The sequence below is a fragment of the Trachymyrmex septentrionalis genome, unplaced genomic scaffold, assembly GCF_001594115.1.
Source record: "Trachymyrmex septentrionalis isolate Tsep2-gDNA-1 unplaced genomic scaffold, Tsep1.0 scaffold27, whole genome shotgun sequence".
NCBI classification, from domain to species: Eukaryota; Metazoa; Arthropoda; class Insecta; order Hymenoptera; family Formicidae; genus Trachymyrmex; species Trachymyrmex septentrionalis.
The window spans coordinates 1,235,833-1,243,265 of NW_017305430.1; the positions used below are offsets into that span (position 1 = coordinate 1,235,833).

At 32.7% G+C, this 7,433-nt stretch overlaps 1 protein-coding gene across 5 annotated transcripts in view; it reads right to left on the reverse strand.

Moving 5' to 3' along the window:
• The window catches only part of LOC108749178 (limbic system-associated membrane protein-like), a 292,256-nt gene that overhangs the window by 91,277 nt on the left and 193,546 nt on the right, over nt 1-7,433 (reverse strand). The window contains exon 1 of one of the 5 annotated variants that reach the window (XM_018487722.1): nt 2,059-3,117. The exons of the other annotated variants lie outside the window; for them this stretch is intronic. The gene's annotated coding sequence lies outside the window, so the exon portion shown is untranslated. Of the gene's footprint in view, nt 1-2,058; nt 3,118-7,433 lie in introns of those variants that run through there. 5 annotated transcript variants of the gene reach the window in all.

Below are 7,433 nucleotides of genomic sequence, written 5' to 3' on the forward strand. Positions count from 1 at the left end.
GAGAGAGAGAGAGAGAGAAAGAGAGAGAATAAAGTGAGAAAAATAGATTAACATTGAATTTGCAAATGTAAAATACATTCATACTGATCAAAGATTGCCTTATAAAAAAAAAATGTTACAATATTATACGCTTAAACAGAATAGAAGTATGTAACACTCAATATAATATAATCAACGGAAGTTATATTATCGGCTTGAATATTTTATCATGTTTCTCTGTGCATAGCTAATATTATTTCAGTAGCACAAAGTCCGTAGGCAAACTCGAAACAAAACTCTAAAGCTAAACTCGAGGATCTAAATTCGGCTCGATGGGATAATCGATTAGCTTTGAGCATTTTTATTGCGCAAAGCGTCCGAGAGCCGCCATCCAATAAAATTCCTTCCGCAAAAGATATAAGTTAGGAGAACGCATTGCATATTCAGCGTATACAGTCGATTGCATATTCGCCACCGAAATTCGCACAGCGTCGCTGATAAATTGTATTACGTTTTTCGTCTCGAGTGCAAATCGAAGTTCCCGTTACCATCTCCTGCATCGTTCGCTCATCATCGCGACGTCGCTGCGCGGAAATGGCATAAAATTCAATTAGAAGATCAAGCAAAAATTTCCTATTACTGTATTTCCGGAAGTAAATATTATTGCTCTCCATTCGCGATAACATAATAATACGTATTTCAATCCATCAGTTGGGGTTTGTCCACGTCGCGAGTGCATATACCGTTGTATTAAGAGTTATTATTATTCCAAAATGCTACCGAAATTGTTACTATTATTATTGTGCCCTTTTAACCACGCGCATCATTAATCCTTCATGCGGATACGCATACACGCTTCTCATTGTACGATTATTAATACGATATTTGGCACGGCGTCAATTGCGTTCCCTACGTTTATTATTGGCCACCGAATACACTTGAATGCATTCAGCCGTAAAATATATCTATTCACATAGGAACAATACATTTGCAAGATTTTCAACAAGATTTATGAAATTAGTTAAGTAAAATTAAAATTATACTAAATTCAATAAAATTTATTCTATTATTAGAAAAATTATATTAAACCGTAAGAAGAGTATATTAATAGCGTAATTACATAGAGAAAAATTTTTAGTTGAAAATAAACGAATCAGGAGATTTTGATCATATCAATCACAATTCTAGTTATCTCAAATTAGAATTATAATAGATTCAATCAGAAAATTCTAATTTGTCCATTTTCAACCTGAATTCCAATTAATGCAACCAGATTATTTTTACAGAAAGAATTGAAAAAAAATTGATAAAATTTGAAATCCATGATATTAATTCCGTAAATAACATAATGAACACATTGCCTAAAGTTTTAATATTGCGACGGGCATTAAAATTTTACTTTAATATGTAAAGAATAATTAAGAATCGAATCTTTTGATATATATTGTTTATTTAGGAATTTAATTCAGCAAACTTTTTTATTTTTTTCGCTTTAATCCGTTTTTATTTCCAATGACTTCCTATTTATTTCTCTCTACATAAAGGAAAATTTTATCAATAAAAGCGTAAATATAATATAGCGGTATGTTGTTTATTGATATAAAGGATAATTAAGAATTGGCTCCTTTTGGTATGTTTATTCAGGAATTTAATTTAGAAACTTTTTTATTTTTTTTTTTACTTTAATCCGTTTTCATTTCGATTTGTTATTCATTTCTCCCTACAAAAAAAAACTTTAGCAATGTGACAATAAAGAATAATTAAGAATCGACTTTTCTGATGTTTATTGGGAATTTAAATTAGAAAAATTTTTTATTTATTTTTACTTTAATTCGTTTTTCATGCTCAATTGATTTTCTGTTTATTTCTCTACGAAAAAGGAAACTTTAACAATAAAAGCGTAAGTATAATTTGATGCTATTGTTTATGAATAAAAAGTTATTCGTTGTAGCGGTTATGAAAATAAGACGACGAAAATAAGACACGCCTTTTCGAAACATCTCGTATTTTCACTTCACAGAAAATTCAGTAGTACACCCGTGCACACCGACATAAAAGGAACAGATGAATTTCACTTACGGATCTCGGAATTACACTTTTCGGACACGGCGAGTTAGCTGGAGGACGGGATCGCGTTTCTGCACCGTGTACTCGTGTAGATACGCATCCAAATCGCCGCTGGGAAATGCACTGTCCTCTTCGAGTCGAATTTGAGTCGAAACGAATCCGGGCCGTAATACAAGCCGTTCCACGCGCACTTTTGCGCGCCGTTTACCGCAATGACGATGACACGCACACAGTGCAGTCACTTCTGGTCCACAGATCCGCCGCAGCTGGTACCACGAACCTCACGATAGATCGCTCTTCGTCGAGGACGTGGCGCTTATCGTGAAAAGTGGTCCCGAAGATAAACGCGCACTCGCGCCCACATTCCGTTTATTCCGTCATCACACCGCGAGTGTCGTTGTATTAAGAGTTACTATTATGCAAATCAATGGTGAATCATGCCAATAATTTATGTAATTATTATTATGCCAAAATGTTGCCGAAATTGTTGTAATTATTGTTGTGCCTTATTAACCGCAAGCGTCATTAATCCTTCGCGTGGAGACGCACACTCGCTTCTCATTGTACGATTATTAATATGATATTTGGCACAACTTCAACTGCACTCCCTTCGTCACTGTGATTCCAAGATCACCATTGATCGCTGAAGATCACAAACGTTCGCTCGAGCAAGAAACCTCAGCAAGTAAGTCACTGCATCGTCAATCGTCTTTCGTTTGCGCTCGTGATCGCGCGATCCACATTTTAACAAATCGATCGAAGCACTTTCTTGGCGCACTGTTGCATCCCCAAAATGCGCGCACGATCGACGTATACGCGCAAATAAAAATACACGCGCGCTATTTCCGACAAATTCGAAATCGTAGTTTGATGGGGTTCGTAATTCGATTCGCGAGATTCACTGTCGAAAGTGTAAAACCAGAAAGATCGATAATTTTTCTCGATCGATGCCGGACTGATGACAAATTGGATATCGATAATGAACGGGGATGACAGTACGATGACGAGGGTGGAAGGGGTGGAAGCGAGTTGCGTGTAAATCCAGCGATCGCGAGGCACGAGCGGCACGTCGTGATGTTGGCAAGCGACTAACCTCCGAGAGCCGCTCTGCACCCCCGGACGCCCGCGCATGCCCCCTACCTTAAAGAACGCACCCCCGTCCTCGCATCGCCGCGGGCTCGGCCCCGTGTGTGCCAGCCATCCTCCCCGAAACCGCGTTGACTTCATCTTTTTTGACGAGGAAACCACTACTCTCTTTTCTCGCCACCCTTGCGCCTCCCTCGTCCTATACGTGTATTCTACAATCCGCCTGTCTTTCTCGACTTACCCCTTTCTATTTGCGTCGCGATCGCCTCTTCCGTTCAATAGCGGAATACATGCGGTACCCTAAGAATTTTTCCATGTTTAACCTCTTTTCTTGGCTCTTTGATCAATTCGAGTATCGAGCGTTTTTCTCAATTTTTTTTTTTTTCGAATTATAAACGAATTACCAAAAAGAAGTTTTTTCCGGAAATCATCTGTCGTAAAAAAAATTCTTGTTTAATTAAATTAAAGAGTAATTTTTGTTTCTTTCCAAAATTACATATTTATTATATATTATATATACTTATTGTTAATATTTTACTCAATTATTTTTAATATTTTTATATGATTAAAATGGAATAAAAACAGTTACCTTTTTGTCTACGTTATTATTTTTAACCGTGTAATGTACATTCAATAAAGTTATCATTATTTCCAAATATTTAACTTGTTCATGTCTGAACATTTTGCAATTTATTTGATTGCAATTGAGAAATGGAAAATCGATACTGCGAATAAACAGTTTTGGTTACTTCGGAAAGGATTAATATTTTGTCATCGAATCGCTTTTACTACATTTCCACAGATTTTACATGAAGAAAATTTTGAACAAAGTCCGATTTTTGCTTCAAATTTATATAAATCGTACGTACGCATATCTTTCTTTTAAAAAATATTTAACATAGTTGGGATTTATGGACTGTAATTCGTTGAATAATTCTGACATCGTATCAGTACATGTCGTAGTATAAATTCGCTAGTAAAATACTAAATTATTTCCTATCCAGCTAGTAAAAGGTACGAGCGAAAGGTAGAAAATTGCACGAAGTAATTTCTTCAAAATGTCGTACGCGAACGTCCTCGGAAAAAATGCTTTCGTACGCCAGCTTCGAAAAATTGCGCCGCAGGGTCAGCTAGAGCGAGTTTTCATTTTCCATGCCATACCATACGTTACCAAACAGTAGGTTACCAACAAAAATATTCGATCGAACCTAAATTCTGAATTTTTACCAAAAAGTAAATAGACGAGTTGTCCGATATGACGCAAGAAAAATGAGATACAAAATATGTTTCTTAATGCTCAACGTTTTTTCATTCATAAAAAATCATGAATATATGAGCACTATTATTTCTATGTAAATAGTATACTTCTTTTTAATAAACAGAATCAACATAAATTTTTTTTAACTTTAAATAAAAATTCTTTTCGAAAAAAAATCACATCTCCACGAAAAAAAGCGATTTTGTTGAAAAAGCTAGATATAAATTTGAAAGTAATTGTTTAATTATTTTTTAACTATTTTAACTATTTTTAAACTATCAAAATAATTATGTAGGGAACTTAAACATGATGAACAATGCTGCAAAAAGTTTTAACATTCTAATAACCAGTTGAACGTTCTAATTATTTTGATAATATAATAAAATTATTTTCAAAGTTGTACACTGAAAAAAATCTCAGTTTCACATATTTTTTTGATAGTACTAAATAGATATTTACTTACATAAATAAATATTTATTCAATTAATTTATTTAATTAAAAAAATAATTGTTTCATTTAAAAAATTAAACATTAAAAAAATGTTAATTAAAAAAGTAATTGTTTTTGCATCAATTAAATATATATGTTTAAATTTATTGAATATTTACTTAGAAATTTATTTAAATAAATGTTTATTAAAATTTAGTATTTTTTTTAGTTAACTTAAATTTTCAGATACTTCAGCATTTTTTCCGCGTATATGTATATCAGAATACTGTTTGTAGTTAAAGCGCGAAAATGTTATTCTCGATACTGAAGAATTATTGACGTCTCGACGACGTCGACCTTTTTGTTAAGAAAGGGGGAATTTATTTTTCTTTTTATTGTAACATAAAGCTCCATAGAACCGCGGCAAACCCGAGACCTTCGGTATAACTTCTATACCACACCCAAGTAATAATGCGATCGTTTCATTTCGATCGCGGCACCACTGGAACATTTTTCACACCGTCGTCCCGGCGCGCGTCATAGAACTCGGGCCAATTCAACCATCGTATTTTATGAACCATTCGAACATCCGGTTCGGGCTTTTCTTTTTTTTCACCGACCCTTAATATTTCTTACGATAGCGCCGCTTCTCTACGTTGGTTGTAGGTTTTAGGTCGCTATGCTGTCCCGGTAACGCGCGATAAACGCCGGTCGGAGATATACGGTGCTCCCGTAGTGTTTTTCTCGGCTTACATCGGACATCGACGGCGCGGGTTATTATTTGTCGCGGTAACGAGAATGAACGACGTTCGTTTTATTGTCAATATTCCACCGTGATCGTGGTAACCGACTCCCAGGATTGCCGCAACCCCGACTCGAGGACCCGAGATTAAAAGAATTTAATACTACTTCGTATCTCCGAATTAATTCAAAATCAGAGATTCGTTAAATCCGCAATTCCGATTACGAGGTCGTATGATAGCGTGCAAAGAAACTTTCCGCTTTGAACGTGTTTTTGCCGAGATTTTTACGAGGAAGATATTGATTTACTTGCTGCAGGTGCCAGTTGCCCAATGTTTCTAATTCTCCCTTTTTATGCCCTCCCGGACGAACTGAGAACTCCCGGTCGGTGTCACGCGAGGATATAAAAGAGGGTAAATCAGTCTTAGACACTCACTTTAACAAGAGTAAATGCGCTCGTTTTTATGTACAAAATATTCTTAAGGCAGCTAAGGCATTATTTGGCCATTTTCAGTTAATCAAAACTTTTTAAATTAATCAAAAATTAAAGATTAAATTGATTAAATCCTTAAAGGAACGAATCCTTTTTTTTTATTTGTATAAAAAATTTTACACTTCGTACACTAGGAATAATTTAAAATTATTTTTTTATACATATAACAAATCTATTATCAGTAGAAGACGTTTTATAATGAAATTTTGTTAATGTTTTTCAAAATAAGCGATATAAATATAACTGACATAGATTCTATTTTTATCTATTATCGAATATTAAAGAAAAACATATTTCTGTTTTAATCATGAAAATAGATATTTCTTATATTAATTTTTGTAAATTTATATTACTTTTTTTCCGATTGAGTTTATTCTTGTGGTGAAGAAATTTAGATCATGTATTAAAAAATTTGTTATCTGAATATTATATAACACTTAATTTTAGTGAATAAATTTAAAGACTGTGTGTCATGTTTAACAATAATTATCATATAATGTAATGCAAATCTGCATTTATAAATACGCTTATCAATATCAAATTATTTATTAGCTTTTACAATTATGCACGGTGTTAAATATAATTTGTAAAAAAATCTGTTTTCTGGATTTTATATGCAAGTGACGTTGAACTCTAGTAAATTCAAAGACTGGTGTTTAACAAGTATTAGCATGTAATTTGCAAGTCTGCATTAATAAATGCATTTATTAGTGTTTTTTATTAGCCTTTACGAATTATGCAACACTGCAGTATCGTGTAAAACATGTTTCCACGATGAAGATTTATCACATCTTTCATAGTAATAATGTTTCTTCATATGAAAGAGCTAAATTTGAAGGAAACAACCGTTAAATATATACTAAAAAAAATTTACTCTATTTTAATACATATTTTTTTGAATAATACTAAGCAAACATTTATTTACAATAGTTAAATATTTGCTTATTTAAAAAATGATAGTTAAATTAAATTAATAATTCTCTCTTACATTAAATAAACATGCATTTAATTAGTAAATACTTAGAACTATTCAAACAAATATTTATAAAAATTTAGTATTTTTTTTAGTGTAAAGGACAAACAGTAGCGCAATATGTAGAATACATTTTATATCATGGCGACATTACAATTTCTATCCGATATAAAGTCAAGCATTCCATAAAATTTAAATAACAGAATTTTTAATGTGAGATTTAAAGTCTTTCATTAGAAAAGTAAATACAATTACGAAAAAATTAAATTTACAAAGATTAATGTAAGAAATATATTTTTTTCACAAAATTTAAGTAGACAAAATAGAATTCTTACGCATCACTTACATTTCATTACTTATTTTGAGAGACATTAACAAAATTATATTATAAAATTTCTTCTAATGA